This window comes from Pseudopipra pipra, chromosome 1, assembly GCF_036250125.1.
Source record: "Pseudopipra pipra isolate bDixPip1 chromosome 1, bDixPip1.hap1, whole genome shotgun sequence".
In the NCBI taxonomy this organism is placed as follows: Eukaryota; Metazoa; Chordata; class Aves; order Passeriformes; family Pipridae; genus Pseudopipra; species Pseudopipra pipra.
The window spans coordinates 118,782,703-118,798,186 of NC_087549.1; the positions used below are offsets into that span (position 1 = coordinate 118,782,703).

At 39.5% G+C, this 15,484-nt stretch overlaps 1 protein-coding gene across 8 annotated transcripts in view; it reads left to right on the forward strand.

The window, feature by feature from the left end:
- Positions 1–15,484, forward strand: part of SATB1 (SATB homeobox 1) — a 92,316-nt gene that overhangs the window by 6,090 nt on the left and 70,742 nt on the right. For 4 of the 8 annotated variants that reach the window (XM_064673371.1, XM_064673403.1, XM_064673409.1 and 1 more), the window contains exon 1: positions 11,475–12,693. The exons of 2 other annotated variants lie outside the window; for them this stretch is intronic. The gene's annotated coding sequence lies outside the window, so the exon portion shown is untranslated. Of the gene's footprint in view, positions 1–11,474; positions 12,694–12,785; positions 12,856–15,484 lie in introns of those variants that run through there. 2 more of the 8 variants (XM_064673380.1, XM_064673396.1) reach the window with 2 other exon arrangements.

A 15,484-nucleotide genomic window follows, 5' to 3' on the forward strand; every position in this document is an offset into this window, starting at 1 on the left:
GTCATAACAGCCGGGTAATTAAAAACATTTTCAATGAACAGGAGAAAAATTCTAAATATCATACATGCCCTGAATTCCTAATTCTATTACATTAAATAAAAGACAGAGAGGAGGGGAAAGAGAGTGGGAGAGAGCGTGCATGCACACAAACTCACAGAAAGACCAAAGGCAAAAAATGAAGTGGGGAGAAATTGCACAGCGAGTTTTAAAATGTTCATAATCAAAGATTAAATTAATATTTTTGTGGAGAGCAGTCTTAAAAAGATTTTAAATTATTGACGCTTTTCATCATAGGTGGGCTTCCTTGATAAATGTAAGAAGTCTCAAGAATAATTAAAGGCATCTTAAAACTTAAAAATGACAGTTTTAGCTTCTAAGGATTCATTGTAATATAATAATACTGTATGCTTTTTAGTGTTACTTCTGCACTAGACATTTAATTACAGTCTTTGTAAGACATGTTATCTGTGTAGTAACCAGTGCATAAAAAGAATGATATTTACTTTTACATACAAGCTCTTGCTTGCCAGCTTTCTTTTTAAGATTATAGATTAAGATCTCCAATCCAGAATGTTCATGTCTTCAGTGAAAACAACTTAATTTGACACGATTTTTGGGAGGAATGGGGCATTTATTGTAATAGTACTGCTTCTGTAGTCACACTTTTTGCAATAATACTTGAACTGCTGCTTAGCAGTGTTTGTTTTTTTTTGTGCAAAGGCCCAAACTCAGCATTTCTTTGCTTGTTTAAAGGATGGATTTTAGACTATTAAACGAAAAAGCTGTTTAAGTTTTATATTGAGAAGTAAGATTAAAAAAAAATCCAAGAGTAGGTTGGTAGGTTTTCCACAGGTACAGCTTATTGCTGGGAGGAAATTTGGGGCCTGATTTTCCTATGTCAGATAATGAGTATTGTCTGAAACACATACTGGATAATGTAAATTTATGGGATTTATAGCTTGGTCCACACATTGCTGTGGAAAAGTGCAAGAAGGTGGAGAAAATTAGTTTTTCTTGTGATACATTTGCAGATTCCCCTAAATGTGAAAAGTGCTCTTCCACAGTTCCTAGATTTTGCACTGCCGTCATTGCAGGATGAGGCACAATGGAGACCGCATCCAACCGTTTTAGAGCAGAGCTTTTCAATCGATCGTATGTATCATATGTCTTCTTTCAGGTCTTGTTTTTCGTTTCTTATCTAGAAGTCCTGTGCAGGAATGGTACAATATTGGTGTTGAGGCCCTAGTTTCGGTATCCTTCGTAAGAAAAACTCACAGTCAAATCAGTCAGTCAAAATCAGTCTCTGTCCCATTGACTGTATTTTGTTGACTTTCTTTTTCTTTTTTTTCCTCTTCACTTGACTCACTGAATCCATAATCCTTTTTGCCATTCCTGATGAATTTTGCCATAATCTTTTTAAGATAATTTTATAATAACATGTTTATATTTGAAACTTGTGGTTCCACTACTTTATTTGGGCTGCAAGTCCTACAGGTAACTGACTTCTGCATTGCCACTTAAAATGACAATTAGGATACTCACAGGTGTAGTTATTGTTTTCTAAGCATTCCAGAAGAATTTTATAGATACCATGCAAGAGAATTGAACCAGTAGAATTTCTTTATATATTTGGCAGGATGACAGATATGCCGTAAGAAGCATTATACTGTCTGATAAATTGCATTACCAAGCACTATTTCATATAGGTCCTGTCTCTTTAAAAATGCAGTCTCCTCTATTTGCCCTATTAATTGTTGATATGTTGCCATCCACAAGACAAAAATTAGAGCTGTAATTAAATAATCATGTGATGCTCCTTAGTGCCAGTGAGAGCAAACTCATTTTTCCAGGCCCTGATGGTCACTGATTATTGTATTACTACTGGCTTGCTTTATTTTTTTTTAATGGCTCTGTATTGCTGGGTTACCTAACCACTGCCCTTCTTTTCAAAATTAAAGGAATTGAAGAACATTAAGTCACTTAATTGGCCAGTGGTCTACAGGGACACAAAGTAGTCATACCTTCTCTGCTTTTTGGTCACTCAGTTGGTTCTACTGGGAGAACTACATCAGTGGTGTGGTTGTGTGCCATTTAATTTACACTGGTGTTTTGGCTGGGATGGATGCATATAGGGAATGCCAGGAGAATTACAAAAGGAGCAGGGTATTAAAATTCAGAAATGATTAAAATTGAAATAAAAGGATGCTGCTTCTTTGCCAGTACTCTGGCAGTCATAATGACACATAGAGATTAGTTTCCACCTTCATCTTTTCCTTCTTTCTCATTTCCTCTTGTTTATTGTTGACACATTTTCCTTATGTCTCTGCTTCTCAGTGCTTTTTTTTCACTGTTATATATTCCTACTTTTTCTCTTTCCTTAAGCATGGAGAAGCTTACTTAACCTTATTATAACAATAACAGAATAGGTTATTAATATTTAATATGCACATGATTAAAATTTCTCTCTTAAACATAGGTCAGCTCTATTATTAACTGACATGTTATTTTTCATTAAAAAATTTTTATTCTGCCCTTACGGTTTCTCAAACACCCTTTACTTTGGTGGTGATTTAACACATAATGTTTAGAAAACTGTGTTAGGCTAGTGAAAAAAAAGAACTTACCAGTCATGGATAATCAATTATGCATGAATTCAGATATAACAGATGGAAACTGGTGAGTTAAAGTTTCTCTTTAGCTTCGTGATTTTTTTGTTTTGTTTTTGTGACACCTGTCTCTTATGTATAGATAAACATCTAACATAGCATACTGCTTTTCATGCGTCTTTGTGTGTTTTGCTTTTGGGGTTTGGGTTTTTTGTTTCTTTTTGGTTTTGTCGGTGTGGCATAAACTTATTTTCCCCTGTTCATAACTTACTATTTTTAATTTGTTTGTCTGTGAGCATCTCTATACTGCCTGCTTTTTCTAGGGCTAAATTTTCTTGTGATGAAGCCAGCACTTAATCTTCTAATAACTTACACAATGTCATTTAACCTTAAAATTGAGTCAGCACGATATTTTAAATTAGAGGAGTTCACTTTTGCCTTCAGCTGCTCATGGCCTATAGTGTTATGACATTAAAGCAACAGGATAGACTGAGGTTGGGCATATATATGCATATATGCATATACACACATTCTTGTGATTGTGATACTTATGTAGGCGTTCCCTCCAAAGGCATTAATTAAATTGCTTTCTATCATTTGACAATGAAGTAGATTGCTTTACTGCTTTTTATTAAAAAGTTCAGTATGGACTGGCCATAATATTGCTTTTGGCCATGGGAAGAGTTTCATAGACGTAAATCAAGTGAAAAAGACAATAACACTTTTTGACATGCCCACAGCAATGACCACTTAGTATTAAGTAAATGAAGGGCTGAATATGTTTTCTTTCTCTTTTTTACACAGAAATATCTAAAAGAACTTTAAGCATGGGCTTAGATGTGAGATGGGAGGGTTTCTGTGTAGCTCATTCCTGGCAGCAAATTGAGCAATTCTTATATTTGAAGGTGTCCCGTGTTTCAAAAACATGGGGGTAAATTAATTTGGACATTACTTTTCTATGATTGCAATAATTTGGAGCATTTCCTCACATGGCTCCACCCACCTTGGAAGTGGCATATTTGCAGATGTGGTGCAGAGAGATTTTCCATCTGTATACCTATAAAGGAAAAATAAGTTGAGAGAATGCACTGCATCTTTTTCATGAGCAGAATATTCCAAAACTTCTTGTGAGCATCTTACCAATATTTGTGAAGGAAAAAATCTAATATGGGAAAGAGTTTGTAGTATAACCTGCCAGAAGCAAATCATAGAGAAGAGATCTTTCCGTAAAAATTTTGGTATTTAATGCAGGAACTAATTTTACACACCTGTTCAGGCATTTCCTTCAAGTGCTTTCATGAGTATAAATTACTATCATAAATATTAAGCAAATTTTGCCCTAAAAATATTGTATTCTACTGGGTTCCCAACTGCTGCTTTCCATCTCAGTTCGTTTCCATTGTAGCCACTTAGCAGGAAATCTAGAAACGTTGTTGTTTTAGCAAATAATACATTAAATATATGAATACATTTTTGTTAATTTCTCATTTATTTTTGGTTGTTTTTTCCTAAATCAGAACAAGTATGTTGAACATGTACAGGGTGCTTGGAATGACATTTTGAAGTGATTTGGTTTTGCTTTATGTTGTTTGCCTTAAACTAAGCATACTCTGACATATGTATAAATGACCTTTATCTTAGTAACACTGCATATGCTAGACCTTTTTTTAGTTAGTGCCTGAATATTAACAGGTACCTTGTTCCTTAAAAGAGCCGTGAATATTAATGGCTAATTGTTCCTGAAAAGAACTGTGAAAAACTCATTCATTTTGTCTTTGTTATTGTGGAATCATCTGAGATTGAGATTGGAAGGAGCCCTAGAAGAAAAAGCTAATTCGGCCAAAACCACCAACTTTCAATTTGTTTTACACCACAACCACACATTTTGCATGTATTTTATGTACAATGAATATTGACTCCTGTCAAGTTTGGCTGTAATTAGATGCACAGTTTTACTTTAAAGTTTTGAACCTTAGAAAAAGCGTAGCAGAACCTGGGCAGAGTTCTGAGTTAATAATGAAACTGGAAATAGGACATTTCATGTGGTTTTGTGTTTCATAATGAAAGTTTTACATAGTTAAGTCATCAATCAGTTCTAACCATTTCCTTAGACTTAAAACTCTTCCATGTTTTCAGTTTGTATCAGTAAATTTTTATTCATACTATCAGGTCAATGAAGGAGATGATTCTTCCGTTGATGAAGTATTCCTATGTAAGAAATCACTGTGGTTTGAGTTCAGCAGCATGAACATCTAAGCTGTAGATAATAACGCTTGAATAACCCTCTGTAGAGCTAAGTGCAATGGTTTCAGATGTTTTCTACCACAATGCACAGCTTTTCTTCGGCTGTGTGAAATTGATCCTTATCCAGAACTGTTCGATCAAATTTCTGTATTCCTAACAGCATACAAGTGATGGAAAATGAGTCAGGAACTGGAAAAAAGCAGAATCAGTCAACAACATTGCAAACCACTTTGGAGATAACTTGCTGTACCTTTGCTCTTAGCCAGTAAAAATAACTGGATCTATGGATTTATATGTCCAGGGATCATGGTTTACATACTGTTAAATTAAGAGAGCTTCTATTCAGACACATCCCTAAAATAACCACTTATCAACTGACTCTTCTTTTAGGTAACAATTATATGCCTGTCTCATGCCTAGGAGTTATCTAGCGCTGTGATGATCAGAGTTTCAACAGGAACCACTTTTTTTCATCTCCCCACATCCCATATTAAACATCTTCATAGGAAAGACCTTAAAATTATACCTCTGAGGAGAAAGCTGTGAAATTAGTGACCTGCTGAACATACACTTATGACATAGGTAACTTGACTGATCCTAAGACACCAACTCTCCTCCTTTCTTCCAGCTGCCTAATTGCATTAAATATAATTATATAAAAGTTCCATTGCATTTTTTTATTTGTTCTTTTCTGTGGAAGTAGCTGGCTGTAGTTGCCACATGGAAATTACGAGCATGACTCATCAAGGTTCTAGTCTAGGTTCTAAGGATGGAAGAGGACATGGTCCCCAAAATGCTTTTTTTAAAGTTGAAGCTTATTATTTGAAGTAGTTGTGAAATCCACAGTCATAAAACATATTGGCTTATATTAAATAACATATAGATAGTGTTTGTGGGAGTTCATGTCCAACTACAGATAGGCAGTGAACTGAAGTTTGTCCACGTAGCAGGCAGAGACACTGCAACTACAGAGTAAGATATATGTAATTAACCATTAATATTCATTGCTGTGATCTTTGATGGGCACACCTCTGTTAAAATTCTAGGCAGCTAAGATTTCTTGTGGCAACCAGAGGTAAAAGATTTGCTGTTCTCATTAGGGGTCTTGTTCACCCTTCACCATGCCAAACGTTTTTGTTGGGTTTTACTCCTTAATTTTCTTTCATCATTTTGCCTCTCTGTGACTCACCAAGGGGCGAACTGAAATAACTCTTGTGGTCACATCTGCAAAAGTATGTATATACTTCACTTGTACAAGTGTCCTAGTCAAAATAGACACCCAGGTATGAAATGACTTGCACAAAATGGTGTGGTAGTTTGAGTAAAAGCAGCTTGTTTTATCCAAAACCACATTTTGCATATTCTTATTAAACTCTGTTTTTAAAAAAAGATTCTGTGATTGAAGTACATTGCAGATAATGTTTGCAGGAGTAAACGAGCCTCGTCACAGAGGCAATCAATAGGGAGATGTCTGTTTGTATATGATTTTACATATCTGCAAGCTAGCTGAGACATCCAACTACAAAATAGTGCACCATGGGACACTGTGTAGATATCTGATACTTCCCAGGGGGTTTGGGGTCTGTAAACTAATGAATGCACTACATGTAGCCATATATGTAGGTTTTTCACCTCTGACGAATATGGTAAGGATAATTTACTTCACTTAATAAGCAATTAAGTGCAGTTCAATACAGCTGACTATCGTAAGTTAAATATTCATTTTACGTAACTGTTTCAGGACATGGTGTGTGAGAGAACACAAACGAGCAGAAATTGCTCATGCAAAATGTGAGAGGGGACGACAGCTTGTGTGCGATGCCTTTCAGTGCTATGAATTTCATTTCATAGCACTTTTGCTTTTTGACAGGCATCCTATCCAGGCTGGGGCAGGTTGCAGTCAAAAAAAAATCTAGGTTGGTATGTAACTTTTGAGTTCAGCGTGGGGGATGTTGCAGAATGCTGTGATTCGCATTGGTGTGCATCACATTCTTGGGTCATATGTAAATTGAGATTGCTGCAGTCAGGTTGGTTAAAGCGTTCGAGCAGTGTCAGGCAACTATTGTTGCTCAGGGCAAAGCAAAGGGGAAGTCAGTCTGAGGAGACTGAAAAACAACTTCAATCAGAGGTGCGAAACTTGTAGGGCTGCAGGACTGCATTGGCACAGCAGCAGTGACTGTGATGAGGTTTGCACAAGTAGTTGTGGGATAAGAGAGTAGGGCACATCCTTCCCCTTCACCCACAATTCTGTCCAACCCACATGGCAGTTAGGCACAAGCCCACCAAGAAGTCATCCACCTTTCGGCCATAGATGTTTACCTTCAGAAAGCCACAGATTGGTATTTTCATTGCCTTGCTGTCCAGCAGTTACCAGTAACCACAGATGTGCACCAATCACCCCTTGCAGTGGGGGAAAGGCATTCAAATCCCCACCAAAGGGAGGTTCTAACAGTCCCCCGGCCCTTGCCCTTCTCTGCATCACCTCCAGCACAGGTGCTTAAGAGTCACCCAAATGGCCACAGTGTTGTCAGGAGTACATATGTATAAAACCCAATCAGCCTTATCTCCCCGAAGAAATCTGATAAAAGAAAATACACGGCCTTGCTGGTTTTGCTCTGCTGCCAGGTCATTTCTGTTTGTGTTGCACAAGAGCCAAGCCTCAAGATATGGGCCCATATTTCCTAATTTATTTTGAACAAGAAAAGATTGGAATAGAGGCCTTAGGAAGCACCAAGGCAGTGTGCCACACTGGAGAATTTGTTTTGCTTTGCAGCTACCGAGACCACTGCTCGAGAGTTAATTCATCATTGAGTTGAAAAAACACAGCCCAACTTTTATCTTATTTCAACACAACCTAGTGCAAATGCATTTATATATCATAAACATAGTGCAACAACTTTATTAAGGATTAATAACCTTTATTAAGGATATATTTGCCTGCTGTATGTTGACTAGAAGCTATGAAAAATGTGATGTTACTATTGCCGCATATTTAAATGATTGGCTGCATATGTATCCATGACAATATCTATTCATCTTCTGTTCTTTATATATATTTTTATTATAAATAACTTTCTTCTAGTGGAACATTTTAATATCAAAGTTGACACAGTGAAGTGCAAATTGTAATAGGTCAAATGAAAATCAGATATCTGTATCTTGAATTTATTCCAAGTACTTTGGTATTGATAAGAGATATCTGATTGTTGTCTATCTGTCAAGACATAGCAGCCTTTAGTAATTTGTGCTTTCTAGTCAAAGCAAGGGTTCCACGCTCAGCTTTCCAAGTCTGTAGTAAATACTTTACCAGGCATAAGTGGTGTATGGGAATTAGATTAATCCATGTGGTAGGAAATTTATAAGGTTTAGTACATATAAGCAATTTCAAGAAGAGAGTTGTTTTCCATAATCATTTATCCCAAGCATAGGAAGCATATGCACAATTATATAATTAACAGAATATTTGTTTGTCAGTGTTTGGTTAGTGTGTGTAATAATATCATTATTAGGCCTTCTGTGCTCCTGTATTATCAGATTGTTATCTCCCTGCTCCTTTAATTCACCATCTCTGCTTTTTAGATTAATCACTTTGTTTTAATCCAAACATTTTAATTTTTTTTTTTAACATGAAGAGAATGATTTGTGAACACCAAAGCAAACTTTATTTTAAAAGATTGTAATCTTTTGTTGTTAGTTATTGTCATGTCTGGTAATCATTTTGATAAGGTGGTGTTTTAGTCCCAAATCTTGTTCCAGATCATATTTGCTCTATTCTAATCAGCTCTGCATCTCTCAGATTATCTTCAGTGTCCTTCTCCTGTCATGCTGCAGGCAGCATACTGCCAGCTGAAACTCTCACATCCTTTATGACTTTCTTTAGTGGTCAGTCTTGCTGAAGTTTACTGAATCATGCTTTTTTGAAAAGGTTGGAAAAAATGACACAATGTTGATATTTTTCATTGTGCCCACAAAGTTTGAATTCAGCTATTTAAGACTGGTTTTCCTCCAAGTATTCAAATGTATTGGGAAATAATAATTATCTTTGTTTCTCTTTTTTTTTTTAAGAGGGACTGAATGATAGTCTATCTTGTTGGAAAAAGATTGGTTTCTAAACAAACAACCCTCTAGACAGTTATCCCTTGATCACATGTTATGGAAGATGTCATCTACATTTTCCCTTGCTTTCTTTGTGAAATATGTTTCTTGGGTTTTAGGTTTTGGTTTTGTTTGGTTTTTTTTTTTTCCCTTTTCAGCACTCTCTGTAACCACCTTAGTAACCTTTTTTCAAGACACACAACATAGATACAACTTTTATCGTTTCCTACGTATGCCACCTCCACTTGCTCTGCTTTGAATAATAGTATTATGTAAGAGTGTATTCATTTTCCAGCCTTGCATTTCTTTGCTTCTGAGATTATAATCTATTTTATGCACTGCATAATACGATACATATTTCATGCATTTCACGCTATTACCATTTTCTTTTTTCCTGCATGCCCTGTATGCTATTTGTGCTTATTTTGGTAAATGTCAGTGTGTTTCTTTACCTAGTCTTGATGCATTCTTCTTCTTTTATAATAAGTAATAAATATGTGTAGTGAAAATTTTCCTCTTTATAATGTACAGAAGCCGTATTATTTTGCGTATTACAGAACTAGTATTAGCCTTCCCACTCGCCTACTTTTGCTGCTGCCTCATGTTTGTATTGGAGTTTTTTGGTTTTGGTCGTTTTAAAGTTACTACCCTAAACATTTTGGTTATGTATCTGTCTATGCAATAGTTCATGTTTTCTTTGGTTGATGATGCAACTTTCCTTTTAGGCATAGTCTACTTAAACACTATGCATTTTATCAATAAAGAAGTTTAATTTTTCTCTTATCTCGTAGCTTGTACAAACTTGTTGCTTTCAAGTTTGGCTTGTCGGGTTACTTTTTTCCAAGTGCATGATGGGAAAAAGCCATGTCTGTCTCGCAGTTATTTGTCAATACTTTACCACCTTTTAGCTTTCACCTTTCAGGGGTGGCCTTCGGCCCCGCGCTGCGGACAGGACACAGGGACAGTTTTGTGACGTCCCGCACGCAGGCGGGGACGTGGCATCTCGCCGTCCCGAGCCCGGAGCGATGTACCGCGCTCACCCCACGGTGTGCTGGGGGTTGCTCTGGCTGCCAGAGCCAGCGGCGGGCTGCCACCTGGATGATGCCCTCCACGGAACGGGGCCGGTTACACCCATCCTCGGTCACCTTTAAGCAACGTGCCTGCTGCTTTACCTTCACCTCTGTCGGTATCGAACGTGGGGGGGCAGGAGAAACTTCTTTCCCCCACGTGGCCCTGCAGCTCGCCGGGGGGTCCCCCCGCGGCGCGCCCCGACCTGCGGGGCCGCCGCCGTGCACCTGCCCTGCCCTGCCCGGCGCGGCCCGCGCAGGCTCCGCGCCGAGGGGCGGGCGCTGCGCTGGCGCGGCGCGCCCGCCAGCAGGATATTGTTCAGCCCTCACCCCCGCCCCTCCTCCTGCTTCTCCTCCTCCTCTCTCGCCGTGCTCGTCGCCCCCTCCCCGCTCACCCCCTCCGCCGCAGGCCCCATATGCCGCGTGTGTGCGCGCACGGGTCGCGCAGCCTGCGCGGCGTGGGGCCGCGCGCGGCGGGCATTGTGCGCGGGGCCGTGCGCGGCGGGCATTGTGCGCGGGGCGGCGCAGGCAGGGCCGCCTCACCCGCACCCGGCTGGCTGCAAATTCGTGCGCGCCCGGAAGCCGCACGCCCTCTTCCCCCGGCCCCCCCGCTCACCTACCGGCGGCGGCCGCCCCCCCCCCGGCCCGGCTCGGCCCGGCGCCCCCTCCCCGCTCTCGCTGCGGTCCCCTCTGCCACCGCACTTCTCCCGACCCCCCTCCCCCTTCCCCGGCCTCCCCTCCCCCATGCCTGTCTCCTTCACCACCACCACCACCTCCTCCTCCTCATCCTCCTCCTCCTCCTCCTCCTGCTCTGCCACTTTCTCTCTCTCTCCCAGGACGCGTCGGATGATCCGGGGCCGCCGGGGAAGGGCTCCAGGCAGCAGCAGGGAGGCTGCGTCCTCCTCCCGTCTCTGGCTGGGGGGGGGTGGGGGGTGGAAAGCCGGTGGCCTCGGTGTTATTTTGTATTAAAATGAGGAGGAGGAAGAAGAAGCAGCGGCAGCAGCGGCAGCGGCAGCGAGCGGTAGCGGAGAGGAGGAGAGGAGGCTGTGAGCAGGGGACGGCGGCGGCAGCAGCAGGAGGAGGAGGAGTAGTGATGAGTCAACTAATAATTTAATGGGGACAGAAACAGAGAGAGGGAGAGAGAGAGAGGAGGGGGGGGGGAGCAGAGCAGAGCGAGGCAGCTCCGTCCGGGGACACACACACATACACACACATATCCGTGTAACATCCAGCAACAACCACCAAACCGGCCTAAATAACAACCATACCCAGCCAGCCAGGGAAAACGAGAATTAAAAAAAAAAAAAAAAAAAAAAAAGACAAAAAACAAAGCCTACCATTATTATTCTTTTTCAATTGTTATTGGGTTTTGGTTTGGGGTTTTTTGGTTGTTTTTTTTTTTTTGCTGGCTTGGTTTTTGTTGTTGTTGGCTTTTTGCAACCTTTCTGTTTTATATTTTTTACCCCTTCGTGCGAGTAACTCTTCTCGGAGTTCCCAGATTTTCTTTTTTTTTTTTTTTTTTTTTTTTTTTTTTAATTTGCAGAAGCAGAACCAGTTTTTTGTTCTTCGGGGCTCTTTTCCTTTCCCCCCCCCCCCCGTTTAATAGAGAAGATTTGGATTTTTAACAAAATTTTAATTTCTCCCGGTTTTGGACTCGGAGGGAGTGAAACCTCGTCACTTTTTTGTAGTGGTGGTGGTGTGCCTTGTTGTGTGTGTTTCCTTCCTCCCCTCTGTTCTTTTTCTCTCCCCTCCTCTCTCGCTCCCTCTCTCCCCCCTCACTCGCACAACAGCCCCCGGTAAATGAGAGGAGACAGGTCCTCTCTGCCTTTTTTTTTTTTTCCCTTTCCCTCCCCGGACCGCAAAGGCAAGATTAAAAGTGGCATTTTAGTGCCTTTTCCTGCAATTTTCTCTAAACCTTTTTTTTTTTTTTTTTTTTTTTTTAATCTCCAGTAGCGATCTCTGGGGCTGAGGTTTCCGCAGAAAGTTTGGGGGCTGTTACGGTGTGTATTTTTGCGAAGGGGGAGGGGAGCGGGCTCCTTCTGTGTGTGCTGCTCCTCTGGGTGCCTATTGGAGAATAACAGTGTAAGTGACAACCTAGAAGTAGACTTTCTGCTCTTCACACTGGATAGAAAAGCTGCCTTTTTTTTTTTCTTTGCTTTTTTTTTTTTTTTAATAACCCCCTTTCTCACTTGCTCCTGTACGCACTGGTTTTATTTTTGAAAGGATAGCTAGACTTAAGTCACCCTCCACCTCCATTTAAACCTGCTACTTATTTTTAAATTATTATTATTATTAATTACTCGTTTTGAGCGTTACACTTGTCTGATCAGTTTGATCTCCAGCTCTGTCTTCCGTTGCTAAACCTCGAAAACTGGCTCTCTCAAAAGATATTTAATTTCTATTTTTTTTGTCCATTGCCATTTTTGCTCATGGCTACTCTGTTTCTCGCTATCTATTTTTGCCCCTCCCCGTCTAGAGGAAAATAGCAACAAGAAAAAAAAAAAAAAAGAGAATATTAGGGGAAGTAGTCCTCAGGTCTGCTGCCCCCCCTCTCTTGCCCCCCTCCAGAAAGGGGGGGACCTAAAAAACATCAGTCTTGAACTTCTTCCTCTTCAAGAGCTCGGGCTGCAAAGGAAACCTCCTTTGTTTTTGTTATTTATATGCTGTCAAGTTTTGAAGTGGTGAGTTTCGGGTCGGTTTTGCTAATTTCACTCAGAAAACTGCAGTGTTTCTGTTTCTAGATAAGTACTTTGCTTCTTTGTCTCTTTAAAAGGTCACAGGGAAAGCTTGGCCTGGATTGTGAGAGCCATATGGAACGGATAAGTGCGGAGCCTCTCTCAAATGTGATTATGGGTTTTTATGGGGGAGGGAGGGAAGAGGAGGGGAAAGGCATGGGGAGGGGGCTGATTCAGGAGGAGAGAAAGAAATAATATAATACCGGCTGCGTTACGTCGCGACAAAAGGAGATACCGCACCGAGTCTCATTCAGAAATTGCGCGGTGTGCCCGTACGTGTGCGCTGGCTCTGGGAAACTGTGCCTTGAAATTGTGCTCTTCTCTCAATGATCTGTGATGAAAACTTGTAGTTGTGAAAGATGCCTAAATGCGAAACCCGGGGAAACTCTTGGCCTGGAACCGGTGGAGATGATAGGTCTTTGCTGCAACCCTCTCCCTGGGCAGGCCATGCTGGTTGTTGCTCATCACTATTTCAAACTGAGGTTTCAGTGAACTTTAGCCTTGGGCATGGAGTTTAAATGAGTAAATTAGGTGTTTTATGTGCATGTAATTTTGCTTTGTAACATAAAGCTTTTTACAAGATGACTAAGCGGTGAAAGGATGCCGATGGGTGGGTATTCTCAGGCCAAGCGAAAATGACCCATTTGGTGTTTTGGTTGTAGTCAGTGTATTAACTAAGTGGCGATCTATCACTTTTATTCACTGTACGTGATGTAGTCTGATTCTGACTCATGATGACTAGATACTTTTTGTAGCAAAGAACCTCGGTGCCTTAGAGTACTTCTCAAGTTGCCAAAAGTAACGAGGAATTTCTTATTCGAGGCTTTTTTGTGTGTGTATTCTTTTACTCTTCTCCCCCCCTCCGCCTTTTTTTTTCTTTTTTTGTTAATCCTCTTATTCTTGAGAGAGACCAGTCTCAGAAAAGCAGCCCTGTAGTACTTTAGCATCGTCAGAAACATCGGAAGATGTTAAGTTTGAGTCTGTAATTCTTTGCTTAGGTTGCACTTAGCACAGTTTAAAAAAATCTTTATGAAAAGTGGCTAAAATAGGCATGTTTACTGTTAATGAGACATGCGACCTCAAACAGATGGGATAAAGATGAACGGTAAACCTTAGCTGTCACCTTACAGCATAAGAAAAAATAATGATTGTCTGAAGTTAATCTATTTGGTGGCATTCTTGAGGTTGCTTGTAAACGTTTGAATTAATACATTACCTCTTTCTTCACCGTATCGGGAAAAGCAGCATGATGTTCAAACAAGAAAAAAATGGTTTACAAAATTGTCAGTGGCACGTATACCAGTTGAAGTGTATATATAAAAAAAAATCCAAGATATTTAGACTCTAATAGCTTTGCTCTGAAATGTGCGGAAAATGTATTGAATTACTAGGCAACTGAAAGAAAGTAGCAATTACCAGATTCACACCAGTCTTTCTAAATATGACTTCCCCACTATTTGTAATTGCAAATGTAAATACTAGTTCATAAATTAATGTCTAGTCACCTGTCCTTAGTGATTATATTATATATGTAATCTATATATAATATATGTCTGTGTAGTTACACCTTTCTCAGTCAGAGAAAGGCAGGGTAAAATACCTAACAATCACAAGAGTATTGATTAGTGAAATCATAACCAGAAAGATGTCTCTGCTCTCAGCAAGGGATTTTTTTTTTTTAATATAGTTGGTAAAACAGATTCTGATGAGTGACAAGAATCCTCAAAACTTCCTCTGTGTTCTAGGCTTGGGAGATTTTTAGTGATTTAACTGTAATTGTTATTCATGGACAGAGGTTTCAAAAGTTTGTAAAAAAGGAAGTACAGACACGCTAACATATACCTTTTCTCAATTCGCTATTTAAATTCTGGTTTTTTTGGTTACCAATAGCTGTGACAGCATTACCCAGGTTTTGAGGTTTTTTAATATTTAAGAGCTTCAAAGGTACTGTAGAAATTGTAGAGTTATTTCCCCAGCTTTATGTTTGGTGACATACTACTTCTCAGTTATTTTTCTTAATTCAGTAAACTAAACTATTTAACACTTGAAGCTCAACATCTGAAAAATTGCATATTTTGAACATAGCAAGAGTTGATAAACTCTTTGTATAATATTGGTCTGGAAACTCAAAAGCAATTGTCTCCCGCCACTGCTTTCTGAACTTAAATGTTAAATTCTTTTCAAACTTCTATTTTTTATGGGAGGAGGTGGAATTGTAGATGGACAATATCCTACATCTCTAATAAATTTGTTACTCCTTCAACTAAAGTTTTAACAAATTCTCTATTGTAGTTCATCTGTTTTTTAATCAAGTAGATCAGAAAATATTTTGCTAGAATCTTTTTCCTTCTCTCTGTCTCCACAATAAAAATACCTGTGATTAAAAGCAAACCTTTCTCTGAGATTTGTAACAATAGCTGTGTTGGAGCACATACCTTGACAATCATGATCATTTATGAGAGTCTTAGTGTCTCTCAGATTCAGTAGAATATCTCTGAACAATTTTTTCTTTTGTTTTAAAGAGGTACTCTAGTTGGCTTTTAAAAAATAATTCCACCAGATTATTATACAATCTCTCTGTAAAATGGGATGTGAGGTCATTTTTGAAGAATAAGTTTGTTTCTTTTGAAAAAGGCATTTCTTTCTAGTTAAAATAGTTATCTGTTCTTTATGAGGTTATGATACATATATATCTCTCTCTGTACATGTGCAGGCTGTGTACGTATACATATGCGCA